Raw genomic sequence first — 14,514 nt, 5'->3', positions numbered from 1 at the left:
ACCGGCCTCTGCATGAGAGGTTACAACTTTGCATTGAAGAGGAGTCCGCCCGCTGAGGCCCATTCAAGGGCTTTTAATGAATTTCAGCAGGACAATGAAAGCACTGTAATGGGAACGCATTTCCCGCCGGCACTACGACTCCCATAGCAACTTGCGCAGCTTCATTCAGAACAGCCCATCAGGGGGCGCGCAATTAAGAGTATTTGCGAGGCTGTGACCTGACTGTGCAGTTCCATCTCACCATCTGCCTTTGAAGAAGAAGATGAACTTCGAAACGCGTCGGCGTAATTGGTGATACGGCTGTGAAAAAGATCAGCGGCGCGGCGTCCTCCATACCTTTGAATGAGCTTATGCTTGAAGCTCAAGGTTCTGCTCGATTGCCTCTTGCTTTGTTGGTGCAAGCAGGAGCATGAGGTATATTTATAAATCCACACAAATATCACACCACGTAGACTTCCGACTTGTCAACCATGAAGTTTATTGTGCAAAACACTGACGCCTTTCGATCTTGATCACATAACTTTCCTCAAAGGGACCAACCCATTAAGAAGTGAAAAACATAAATGACGGACAAGTGACAAAGTGAAATATGCAAGATTGTGCAGCATATTCGTTTAACACATGTTTACAAATTCCTTTTATGCATAAACAAATAGGTGGTGCAAAGTAAAATATGTTGATAAACTCATGTACATAACATAGTTGTTCATATTCATTAGAAATATATAGTTGCACTGTTATGGACCCTCTAGTAGAGTAATGTAACCATATTGCCGAACTTGGTAATGGACTTCCCTCGCAATGGATATCACCAAAATACACCGGCAGACTGGATGAACATGGTGACATCATCCAGTAAACGTTACACAGTATTATGTCAAGATGACACCTACCACAAACATAGGCTAAAGATAATAAAACTCATATGTCAAATGTTGTAAAGCCATACTAGCGGACTCGGGTAAAGCCCATCGGGTTGAAATTCGCAGACTCAAAATGGTTAGGTTCATGTGTAACGGTGTGTTGTCAAATAAAATATCTAATAGTATCAAATGGTCCTGGAGTCAATATAGCAATAAATGTAAAGTAAAAGTAATGAAAATGAAGGCATGCCTCCAGGACCATTTACAGAGCTGTTAAGTCCACAATTGTCAAATGCAAATATATGTGTGTAGACAGTTCTATAGTACAACATGCTTCAAACAACAATCAATCCATATTGCTGTACTGAGCTCCTTGCATGATACCAAATGGATTAAGCATATAATTCTACACTGCGCCACATTTCATTAGACAGACACCAATGTCATGTATGAGTCAAAACAATTAACATAGTATGTCATAGGGTAACAGACATATTTTACATTGACATGCACACAGTCTAACAGGCACCAGCTTGTATGTGAGGTGAGATGCGGCACACCATTGTGCACTCTAGAAAAAAAGGGTTGGGGAATTCCAGGGAGTACATCCGCACCCGCATGGAGAGTTCCCCTTCCTTTCCTCCTGCAATAAAAGAAAACATATATACAGGTTAAACTAGTTATCATTCTGGGAAACCATAGACCATAAAACTTCAAAGTACAAAACAAAGTGAGCCAATGCAAGTACAAGATAATCAAGTTTACCCCACATGCACTTTAAGTTCTTCTTCCAAATTGAGGCCTTGGGAACTCTTGGTGTCCAGATCTAAGATTTATCTGGATTCCTTCCTCCGTAATGTAAGAACTCTGTTACCACCTCTGATATTAATGAGTACGTGCTCTATTGCATAGAATGTCAGTTTGTTCCTATCCCCAAAATACCTTTCTTGGAAGAGTCGGCCACTGGACAGCTAGTGCCTATGACTCAGAGGCCACTCTAGAAACAGCAGCGAGGCCCTGGTCCCTGTGTGATGCTAGGTGACACTCCCTATATAGTATGTAATGTTTTCTTTTTATTCTATGTGCTTATATTTTTTTTATATGTTTTCATTTTAAAATCATTTTTATTTAACCAACTGTTATAATTTGTATTTTCTAATTGTTTTAATGTTTTTTTTAAGAACTGAAATTTTCTTTTAGGAGCAGGATGTTAGGTTAACAGGGGATAAGGGTGGGGAGATTAAAAGAAAAATGACATTATAATTTTGTAATTGAGGGTATTTTTTTTTAGATATGCAAACATTTTAAATTCATTTAAAATGTATTTTTTATATTATACTTTTTATTTTATGTTTAAATTTAATGTGAAAAAAGATCTATTTCAATGTGTTTTCGAAAATAAAATATGAAATATTTAAAAATATTTATGAAATTTTAAAATAATTGTATCTTTGTCTTTATGTATACCTTAAATTCAAATTATTAATTGTTGGTATGGAATTGTTGTCATTGTATTAAAAACTTTAAAACTAATATTTAGAAAGAAAAAATATTGTAAAAATGAAAAACATTTTAATAATTTGGTGAAATGTATTTAGAAAATTAGTTTCATTTTTTAAATTAACTTTTACATTTTTTTGAAGGGTACAAACGATGAATTGCAATTTTTGAAAGTGTATTACTAAGTAAAAAATAAACTTTCTTTTTTAATTTAAGTTTTATATAAATAATAGTAGTTTAAATTAGTGTGGTATAATATTACATTTTGGAAAAATATGTAATGTCCTTAACTGTGATAATGTGCAGTATTAATGATGTATTTTGTATTTGTGAAGTATTATGTTGTAGGTAAAAAGTTTTATTTTGAATTGGATGTAATTAATTTGCATTTTTAGGTTATTTACACCTTCATTAAGTTTGTTTAGATTTGAGTGGGAATAGTAAAGTTCGCCCCTTTAGTGACTAACCACTTACCTGAGTTGGTTTAGATTGGAGTGCGAATAGTAAATCTCACTCCTTTACTGTCCAACACCTTCTATAAGTTGGTTTAGGTTGGAGTGGGAAAAGTAAATGAAACCCCTTTACTGTCCAACACCTTCCTCAAAGTGGCTTGTATTGGATTGGGAATAGTAAATATCACACCTTTTAGTTCCTAACACTTTCTTAGAGTTTGTTATTTTGAAGTGGGAACAATAAATGTCACCCCTTTAGTGTCCAATACCTCACCCAAATTGATTTGGATTGGATAAGTAATAGTGAATGTCATCCCTTTAATGACCAGCACCTTGCCCAAGTTGGTTTATATTGTAGTGAGAATAGTAAATGTCACCCCTTTAGTGTCCAACACCTCCCCAAATTTGTTTGGAATGGAGTGGGAATATTTATTTATTTATTTTTTGCTATTTTTAAAGCGCGCAAATACCCATACAAGTGTCTCGGCGCTAGTGATCACAGAACTTCCTACACTTTGACGAGGGGGTTAGGCAGAGGAGAAAAGCCATGTCTTGAGGTTTTTTCGGAATTTAAGGAGCGTGGGGGCGGTTTTGATGTGCAGTGGGAGGCTGTTCCACAATTTAGCAGTGGCTGTAGTGAAGCACCTGTCTCCCCAAGTGGCCTTTTTTGTCCGAGGGACAGACAGCATGAAAGCTGTGGAGGATCGAAGGGTTCTGCGATGCTCCAATGGGCGTAGAGCTTCTTTTAGGAACTTAGGCCCTGGGTGGGTAAGGGTCTTATAGGCTATGCAAAGGGCCTTAAATTTTATTCGGCTCCTGATTGGGAGCCAGTGGAGCTCTTTGATGTGATGGGAGACAGATGTGAATTTGGAAATAGAGAGTAAGGTTCTGGCAGCCGCGTTTTGCACGGTCTGGAGTTTGTTGAGGACTCCTTCCTGAGCATTAAGAAGCAGAGAGTTGCAGTAATCCGTTTTAGAAAACACTAAAGTACTGATAAGTGTTTTGCCGGCTGACTGTGGTAGATAAGGAAGGAGTTTCTTGATTTTTTTGAGGGTGTAGAATGCAGATGATACAACAGCATTGGTGTGATGGTGGAAAGTCAGTTTGTTGTCAAAGGTGACTCTCAGGTTGCGGACCTTAACCACCGGTTGGGGGGGAGATCCCAACTCCGGTGGCCACCATTGTGGGGACCATGCTGGTTTCAAGCTCCCGAATGTCATCACCTCCGTTTTATCAGAGTTAAGTTTAAGACAGTTTGATGACATCCAGGAGTTTATTGCCTTCATTCCCTCCTGAGAGTTGGCTGCCACGCTAGCTCCATTATTGTACACCGATAGTACTAGTTGCGTGTCATCGGCGTACGTGGTAAGGGCAATAACATAAGATTTTATCACCCTCGCCAAGTCCGATACATAGATATTAAAAAGCGTCAGACTTAGCGAGGAGCCCTGTGGAACGCCGCAGGGGAGTGAGAAGGTCTGGGAGGTGACGTTACCCATTTTGACAGTCTGTGGGCGATTGGCGAGGAACGAAGCAATCAGATTTTTAGCTGTTCCTCCTATTCCCAGAGCTGCGACACGGTCGATCAAGGTGATATGATCGACCGTGTCAAATGCAGCGGAGAGATCAAGGAGTATCAAGACTGCTGATCCTCCCTTGTCCATGGTTGTTCTGATTTCGTCTGCAGCTTTCAGTAGTGCCGTCTCTGTCCCGTGTCCCTGCCTAAAACCGAACTGTGTGTCATCTAGCAGATTGTTGTCGTTGATGTATTTTGATAGCTGCATGTTCATGGACTTTTCAAAAATCTTTGCTGGAAATGGGAGACAGGCGATGGGTCTATAGCTTGCTGGGATAAGAGGGTCTAGCGTTGGTTTTTTCAGCAATGGCTTTATAATCGCCTCTTTCCAGACTGAGGGATATATACCTGTTGCGAACATAGCATTGCATATGGTAGACAACGAAGGGGAAATTGCTTCCGGTATGCGGTTGAGAATGGAAGGGGGACATGGGTCGAGGGGGGAGCCGGATTTAGTGCTGGCTACCAAACATTGAATGTGATCCTTATCCACGGCGTTGAAAGATAGTAAAATTGGCTGAGTGCTCGTAAGGGGAGGACTCGAAGAAGGTAGGGGGGCAGAGCGTGAGAAAGTCTGGAAGATGGAACTGACTTTTTCCTCGAAGAAGCTGGCCAAGGCATCTGCCAGTGATTGAGAGCCTTCTAAGGGCGGCGTCGGGGGGTTGGATAGTATTGTCCAACTCCATCCCTGAGTTGGTTTAGATTCGAGTGGGATAAGTAAGTTTCACCATTTAAGTGTCCAACACATTCCCCAAATTGGTTTAGATTGGAGCGTAAATAGTAAATGTTACCCTCTTAGTGTCCAACACCTTCCCCGAATTCATTTGGATTGGAGTGGGAATAGTAAATGTCACTCATTTAGTGTTTAAGATTTGCCCCAACTTTAGTATATACATCTTCACAAGTTATTCTATAGTCAATATCATGTTTACACATTTTTAAAACTTTTGTACATACATTGCTTAAATATTGTTTAACATATTTATGATTAGTACATATTAAATAAAGATCATTTTTTTGTTTTCAGTGGGAAATGTTATACTGCATTGTTTATGTTTCCATATGTGGTATTGTTATCTGTTGTAGTTAAATGATGTTATGGATTACATTTATTCTAAGTTGGTTACTTGGTTACTAGTATATATATATATATATATATATATATATATATATATATATATATATAGATATATTCACTGAAAAAACCATAGGTTTCACACATGTTATAGTTAGCTGGACATTTCACTCGTAAAAAACCAATGAAATTCCCCCGTTATAGTTAGTTCAGCTAACTATAACTCGTGGGCCCGCAATCCACTGCTGATGACGTCACATATTACATCACTCATGACATGGTCAGTGACATCACTCATGACATCACTGATGACATCTCAAATGACATCACTGATGACATCACTGATGACATCATCCATTGAGTATGTGTTTCTGAACAATTTTAATATGTTTAATATATATAGGGAAAGGCCTGTTGAAGAATGAGTGGGTGTACAAGTGTGTAAATGGATGATTTTCTTTGGTGCGTAACTGACTCTATAAGTGAGTCATTAAATGTATCTTACTGCAGACTAGTGACTAAACTGTGTAAATGTTTGTATGTGTCTGTATGTTGGTGTATAAGTGGCGGCATGGTTTTGTGAATACCTATATAAGTGTCTATATGAGTTATTGATTGCTTGTCTCAGTATCTGTATGGGTTCCTGAGTGTTTGTGTGGGTAGGGTGTGTGTGACTCTATGCAGAGATGTGTGAGTGGGTGATTCTATGGGTGCATGGTTTTAAGAGTGCATCTGTGATGGACTGTATGGTTGAGTGAGTGTATGTATGGGTGTGTTAGGGATTGAATGTATATCTCAGTGGTACATTTGTGACTAACTACATATGTGAAAGGCAGTATATATGCGTGTAAGAGTATATAAGTGGGTAGATGTGAGAGTGTGTGATTGTGAGAGTGACTGTATGGATGAGTGTGTGCTTGTATCAATGATTCTATAAGAGCGTAAGAATGTGATACTATTTTTATGAGTAAGTGAACTTGAGTGTGTATAACCGCATAGGTGAGTAAATGGGAGTGTGATTATTTGCATGACTGAGTAGGTGTGAGAGTACCTCTATGGATGATTGGTAGTGTGTGAGTGTCTATATTGGTGTATAAATGCATATGATAGTTTTGTATGGAGTGACTGTAAGTATGAGTGACTGTACAGGTGAATGAGTGGAGGTGTATGTAGACCTAAGAGTTAATAAGTGGGTATGTAGTTATTGGTATTGCAGTATGTATGGTTTTGAGAATGGAACTCTTAAATTTTGAGTTGGTGTATCAAAGGTTATATTAGGGTGTGAGAGGATGTGGTAATTTATCACATGGATGACGTCATCAGTGATGTCATTTGAGTTGTCATGAGTGATGTCATGAGTGATGTCACTGACCATGTCATGAGTGATGTAATATGTGACGTCATCAGCAGTGGATTGCGGGCGCGCGAGTTATAGTTAGCTGAACTAACTATAACGGGGGAATTTCATTGTTTTTTTACGAGTGAAATGTCCAGCTGACTATAAAATGTGTGAAACCTATGGTTTTTTCAGTGAATTTGCAAGGTTTTTTAAATGCTAATTCCTAACTATAACGTGTGTGAAACCTATGTTTTTTTCAGTGAATTTGCAAGGTTTTTGAAATGCTAATTCCTAACTATAACGTGTGTGAAACCTATGGTTTTTTAGTGAATTTCAAATGTTTTTTAAATGCTAATTTCTAACTATAACGTGTGTGAAACCTATGGTTTTTTAAGTGAATTTGCAAGGTTTTTTAAATGCTAATCTATGAATGTATTATTATATTTTTTTAAAATGTATTTTACAATAAACTACCTATATATATAGTTCTAGATTAACTTTATCCTGTAATATGGAATGGCTCCGTTTTTTTTATTTTTTTTATTTGGATAGAGTTGAACAGCATAGTTAATATCTTCTATAAACTTATAAACACTTTTAATTATTATTATTTTTTTTTTTAAAGTGTTTTTGACCGTGCACGCACGGTGCACGCATGCGTACGTGCTCCGTGTGCGCATGCGTACGTGCTCCACGTGCGCATGCGTACGTCGTGCGTGCTCCGTTCGCGCGTGCTCCATTCGCGCATGCGCGCGTGCTCCGTACAGTGGCAATTTTTCACTTTTCCAGAGGAGCAGAAGAAGGTGAATGCTCCAAAAGTCACCTGCACTCTTTGTGGTGGTGTCTTTTCAAGAGGAGATCCTAAAAAGAAATACTCTTTTAGTATCTTCACTATGATCAGGCACGTTAGAGATGTACATCCTGTGGCTTATGCTCGAGCTGCTAGAGAAAACCCTCCAGCAGCTCAGCCGAGCACATCTGCAGCAGCTCAGCCGAGCACATCATCGGCAGCTCAGCCGAGCACTTCATCTGCGGCGGCAGCTTCACCTGCTTCTGTTCCTCTGGATATACACCCTCTGTTTAAGAGGGTGCATATACGGTGCAATGCGTGCAATGCTCTTCTCTCTTATGGGGACATCAGCATTCCCCTAATAGAGAGCAAGATACAGCAGCACACGTGCGGCACCCTATAATTTTTGCCATTTTTTTGTTCCTCTGTCCCTCAATTAACACAACGGCTCTTTTTAGAGCCACCTAACATCTAAACACTTAAATTTGATTTTTAATTCTATTTTCTTTATGATTTTTTTTCCGCCGTGTGCGCACCGTGCGCGCACCACGTGATTTAAAAAAATAAAATAAAATGTTTTTTTCACCCTTCATGGTCCTTCAGGGACCCCCTGACAAAAGCTAGGGGGTCAGGAACTCTGTACCCTGCCCCCTTTTCACGTTCTCCACCTTTCTTTTTCACTGTCACACACAAAATGGCGGACAACACTTCCTGATTTCGACCGATTCGAATGTTGACTGACATGTAACCACCAATCAGAATTACGCTCGCGCACGGCACAGTGCGCGCACGGTGCGCGCCTATAGATATTTATGTACTTTTAACTGCAATTTTCTCAGGAACTACTGAACAGATTGACACCATATATGCAAAAGGCACATCCCTGACCTGAGGACTACCTCTTTGCCAAATTTCAAGTAATTCTGTTCAGCCGTTCGGGCTGTACCTTCGACTAAAGGTGCTATGGGAAAATGCATGGGGAAAACATGTTTTGGGACCCCCCTTTTTTCTCAGCCCCCGCTTGACGAATCACCCAGAGACTTCCAGGGTAGGAGCTGAGCGGAGCGCCCCATTAGTTTTTAAAATTTCGCGAGGATCCGTCAACCGGCGCCAAAGTTATTCAAAATAGAATTTTCAGATTTCCTATGGAAACACGGTCCTAACTATAACTATCTACTGGCGACTGCCAGTAGATAATATATATATATATATATATTCCATATATGCAAGGGACTCTCACTTGGAAACGCCACACGTTGCAGGTTAAATTCTTTATTGGCTGGCGGCAAGAACACAGACAGGTAAGTTTCGGCAATTCCTCCGTTCTTTCAACTTTCGTGCCATACGCGTTTCTGGACCACACGTCCCTTGTTCACTGGTTAAGTTCATGGAGGGAAGTCAGGTGGGCAATCAATGACGCTGAACTCACAGCGTGTTTTAAGTCCTGCCTTAGTGGGCGTGAACAATAGGTGCATTCTGGTATTCCGAGTCTTAAATCCATAATGAAGGCCACCTTGTGTCCCTCCCACCAGATTGTATTCACAGATGGATGTAGCTCAAAACGAAATCCCGCTTGCATGTTGCCACCCGTACCTTCAATGAAACATGCAACTCCTTTGTCACCACTTCCATCATCGGTGCCGTGGACCCGCTTGGTTCGCGGGGGGGCGTTTCCGCGGCCAGAGCGAGCCGCTAATATTCCATATGCAAGGGACTCTCACTTGGAAACGCCACACGTTGCAGGTTAAATTCTTTATTGGCTGGCGGCAAGAACACAGACAGGTAAGTTTCGGCAATTCCTCCGTTCTTTCAACTTCCGTGCCATACGCGTTTCTGGACCACACGTCCCTAAGGCAGGACTTAAAACACGCTGTGAGTTCAGCGTCATTGATTGCCCACCTGACTTCCCTCCATGAACTTAGCCAGTGAACAAGGGACGTGTGGCCAGAAACGCGTATGGCATGAAAGTTGAAAGAACGGAGGAATTGCCGAAACTTGGGCGGTCTCCTCCTCTCTCGGATTGTGTAATTTGTTATAGGGCACAATATTTCAATAACTCCCATTTTCCTTCGTGGTGTCTTTCCATATGTTTCGCGATAGAGTTTGATCGATCTTTATGTATGGTGGCTCGAACATGTTCCAGGATTCTCTTTTTCACTTCAAAAATGGTACTCCCAGGGTACGGCAATGATTGTAAAATAAAGCCGCCTTAAAACCTCTGGAAATACGAGTGAGTGCGTTCTTTTCAACAAAATCGATCTGTCGTGTGGCAGCAGTTTTTGTTCTCCATTTGAATATATATATATATATATATATATATATATATATATATATATATATATATATATATATATATATATATATATATTTATATATATATTATTCATATATTATTCATATAAATATTTTATTATATCAGTGATTGATAAAGTTTCTGTTGTATACAATGTGTTCGCTGATATAATAAACTATTTATATTATTATAAAAAAAAGACATATGGTTTGTTGTGTTAGAGTATGTTGTAGATTTTAGTAGATTCACATGTATTTTTGGAGGATAGATTTGGTTATTACTTGTAAGTATTCTAGTCCTTTGTTATTCATAAAAATGTTGACTTTACTTTATAGCATGTTGTACATTTTTTTAGTTTGTTTGTTAAGTTTAGGGCCAATTTCAGTAACAGAGTGTTCTATTCTCAGTTCTTGATAGCTTTGTTCTTTTGTAATGTTTCGATTCATTTGTATAATGTAGGTTGAGTTTTGCCTAGTGTGGATAGGAAGGCATTATGCCATCCTTCCACTACATTGTTTGTTTTGGCTTCCAGTGCCAGGGTGCTGTCATAGACATTTCACTATGTTATCTGGAATTTTGCTTGGCATCTGTGCCCTGATCGATGCGGTCTGCCAACCCATGTATCTTCGAAATAGTCCATAAGGGGACTAAGGCCCTGATTACAAGTTTGCCGGTCTTCCAGCCATCCCGCCGTGGTGCCGTGACTGAGACACTGCCGAACTGAAGGCTTTCCCACCCGCTGTATTTAGATTCTGCAGCTGGAGTACTCTACCTCTGTCGGGCTGGCGGTATACCGCTGAGCCGATTAGGATGTTCCCGATGGGCTGGTGGTCTCTTGCCGGTGTCCTGACGGAGTGATGTGCCACTGCTGTAAAGATAGGTAAACACTACATGTTAATATCAGAAAATACATATATATGTGGTGTATGTGTCGTAGTGTATATGTAGGTTATGTGTACTGCCTGTTTTGTTGCATGTAAAATAACCTGAGCCGAAAGTAACTGTTACCATACATCAACAATAGATTGGCGTGCAGAAGAGTTTGCTTCGGGAGTCATTATTTTTCCATGTCTACGACTGCATAAGCTTTGGGGTTGCATAAATCTTGAAGTGCACCAACCCTGGCACAACCAGTGTTCTGTGGGTGTTTTTGTGTGGGTTTGCAAATTTCTATTATTTCAAACCCGTGGTGACTGCTTTATTCTTTCTCTGTTGGACGAGGTTTGCCCTGCTTATAAGTTTGTGTAAGAAGGGTATGACCCCTTACTTTGGCAGGATACTATTAGTCAAGCCCCCTCCCACAGCTGTGTTGGGGGGTGCGAGGGCCCTATTTAGCGGCATATAAATCACAACTCTTCTTCCCCAGCTCTGCAGATATTTTTAGTTGAGAGGGATGTTCCCTGAGAAATCAAGCGAGAGCCTTTTACATTATGACTGAACAGATGCTGGGGATAGTTTTTGTTTTCAGTCTCGTGGGAATCCCAATTAGATGGAAGGAATGCAAATGAGGCACCGTTCCACATGCTGGAGGCTGCCAGGGGGCTCTGGGTGAATATCTCGTCCCTGCTGCAGGCTATATAGGGTTCGGTGCCCAGAGAGATTTCACCACTAGCCTGGACAGCCACTTACATAGCATCCTTCTGAGAAATTACAGCAAGCATTGGCAAAGCAAATAGGTATTGGCTTTTGCCTGCAAATGAGGAACTATTGGCTTTGTCAGTGCTTTTTGCTAATTCTGTTCAACATTGGAAAAATAGAAAAAAATGCTTTTATCAGGGACGGTGCAACATCTGCAATAAGGAACAAGCATTTGCAATGCAATAGGTCTCACATTTGCGAGAGTTTAAGCTACTGGCATTGTATATAACAATGCTTTTTATTTATCTGTTTTGATAATTAACACATAAATAAAATGCATTGTTATTTACAATACCAATAGCTGAAACTCTTGTAAATGCAAGACCTATTCAAAGAAGCAGCCACCATTGTGGGAGACACCACTTGAAGTGTGAATTAAAAAAAATACATTTTTATTTATTAAATGCATAGTGGCCCAGTTGAAAGTGATAGTTGCTGGACTCTCCAAAAATAAATAATTAAAATATTTTTCAAGGACTGTATGCAGTGAAGGAGTGTGGGGTTGGGGAAGAGACACAGTGGGGTGGGAAGGTAGCAGTAGAGCGCTTGAGACCAGAGGGGTGAATAAAAGAAAGAATACAATAAAAAAGCCAGGGGTGGGGGAGAGCAATGGACAGGGTGTAACACAGAGCACATGTATGGAATGCCCATGAGGGAGAGAGAAAGTGTGGTGAAGGAGCGTGCAGTGGCGGATATTTGGGGAAGCAGTAGTGAGAGCATGGAAAAACATGCAATCTCATGGAGTGCTTACAGACAAAAGAAAAAGAGTAGTTTACTAAATGTGAGTTGTTGAAGGATACAACACATACAATCTCAAGGATGGTAAAGAAGCAGTGCTTCAGTGGAGGAACAAACCGGCATGAAAGGCTTCTTATTCCACAGGGTATTTCCCCTGTGGACTGGAGCCCTCGGAGGCCAGTTTTAAATGCCATGGGCTGCTCCTGGTGCCTCTGTCACTTTGCCCAACTCACCAAGATTAATTGCAGCTGCCAAGTGGGAGGCTTCAGGAAAGAAAAAAAGAGAGGGAAGTAAAGGGAAAGCAGAGAGAAAGTGATAATAGATTGAGAAGAGAGGCGAGAAGGGAAGAGAGAATGGATGGATGGAAAAAGAAAGACTGTGCTAGGAGACGAGGAGTTAGTGGCTGAATTGAGCATTTTTGCCAGTGCTGCTCTTGGATTACCAATCCTGCTCTGGGAACAAACACAAGAAGAAGGCAAACCATTGAATAAGAAGTAAGGACATGGTAAACAATAGACAAACTCTATGCAGGCTGTAAGATTTTAGTATGATTCACAAGAAGTCTTTCACAAACAGAAAGCTGAAAGTTGTATATCAGGAAGACCTAAAAACAGTGTATACGGCACAAAAACACCAGTGCATTGAATGTAGAGCTTGCTTTATGCATTCATCTCTTTGTTTCCAACTACTCAGCTCATGTTGAAATTTTCTTTCTTTTAAATTAGCATCTAAGAGCAATAGACTATTTGAGCTGCAGGATGACTTCACACTGCTTAGCAGTCTGTGACATAGCAAAGACAGGTCCCTTTGGGATTTCTTATAGCACCTTTAAATGTGCCTGCCTTTTTGAGCTCTGATTGAATTCAGCAGTAGAATCATGTGTTATAAATGCACCTAGATGAGTACAGTCTGTTGGAGTGCAATATAGACATTTAGGGGCTCATTACGATGTCGGTCGGTGAGCCTCCGACCGCTCATTGGTGGCTCACTGACCGACATCGTACGTTTAAAGTACGCCCGCCTAATTACAATGTAACAGTCAGAGTTTAAACTGCCAGGTTGGACCGACTGGCTTCTGACGGGAGCCCGTTGGCCAGTCGGAGGCCACACATATCCCCTATGGATGGTGTTTCCGCCGTGGTGATTATGATGTCGGTTTCCACATAACAGAAAGCGATTTTAGGGCCCTAGCAGGGCCCCCGTGCCTCAGCAGCCTCCGGTTGGGGCCCTGGGGGGCACCTATGGTGCCCTCTGTTAATCACTGCACCTTCAGGTGCCTGACACGCGGTGCAGGGATTACCAATAACTCCCATTTCTCTATGGGAGCTTGTGCTGTGGCCAGTTTCCGACTGCAGCACAAGCGCCCATAGAGAAATGGGAGCTTGCGACCGCACCATGTGCTGTTGCATCGTAATTGCAGTATTGGGACCGGAGGACGGTCAGTCTCGAGACCGCGACAATGTCAATTGGAGGTAACTCTGACTGACATCGTAATAAGCCCCTATTACACCTGGCTTGTCCAGCAGGTTTTTCCCCAGATGTTTTGCTTTTTGGCCTTCTGTTTCTGACCTGTTTTTGTTGTTTGTATGAGTCTGGGCACTTTACCACCGCTGATCAGTGCTAAAGTACATATACTTTCCCTGTAAATTGTGTTTATGGATTGGTGATTCCATGATTGGCATATTTGATTTACTGGTAAGTCCCTAGTACAGTACACTGTGTGTCCCCAGGGCCTGGAAATCAAATGCTGCTAGTGGGCCTGCAGCACTGATTGTGCCACCCACATAAGCAGCCTGTAAAGGTAACTCAGACCTGCCAGTGCAGTGTCTGTGCGCAGTTTGGTACTGCCATGTCGACCTGGCAAGTGCACCCACTTGGCAGGCCCTAACCTTCCCTTTTCTTACATGTAGGATACCCCTAAGGTTGGCCCAAGTTACCCCTCTGGGCATGGTGCAGTGTACGTGAAATGTAGGACATATACTGGTGTGTGTGACATGTCCTGAAAGTGAAATACAGTGTATTTTGTTTTTCACTATTGAAAGGCTATCTGTCCTGTAGGATAGAATGGGAGTTTATTTATAACATTAATAAATATAACTTCACATTGGGACAAGATAGAAAGATGGAGTTTAGTATGCCTGAACTCAGAATATAAAAATGCATCTTTTAGTACCGATGATTTTTATATTGTGTGTTTGAAAATACCACTTTTAGAAAGTAGGTATTTTCTTGCTTTGCTATCCTGTGTAC

At 40.9% G+C, this 14,514-nt stretch overlaps 1 long non-coding RNA gene across 1 annotated transcript in view; it reads right to left on the bottom strand.

The window, feature by feature from the left end:
- Window positions 1-459: 459 nt before the first annotated feature.
- The window catches only part of LOC146858335 (uncharacterized), a 362,152-nt gene continuing 348,097 nt past the window's right edge, over window positions 460-14,514 (bottom strand). Inside the window, exons 2-3 of the long non-coding RNA XR_014979681.1 lie at window positions 10,661-10,756; window positions 460-1,506 (exon numbers count right to left, since the gene is read on the bottom strand). This is a non-coding gene — a long non-coding RNA (uncharacterized LOC146858335). The remainder of the gene's footprint in view (window positions 1,507-10,660; window positions 10,757-14,514) is intronic.

Source organism: Triturus cristatus, chromosome 3_2 (assembly GCF_964204655.1).
Source record: "Triturus cristatus chromosome 3_2, aTriCri1.1, whole genome shotgun sequence".
NCBI classification, from domain to species: Eukaryota; Metazoa; Chordata; class Amphibia; order Caudata; family Salamandridae; genus Triturus; species Triturus cristatus.
Note: the sequence above shows the minus strand (reverse complement) of the source record. Positions and strands in the feature narration are given on the sequence as shown.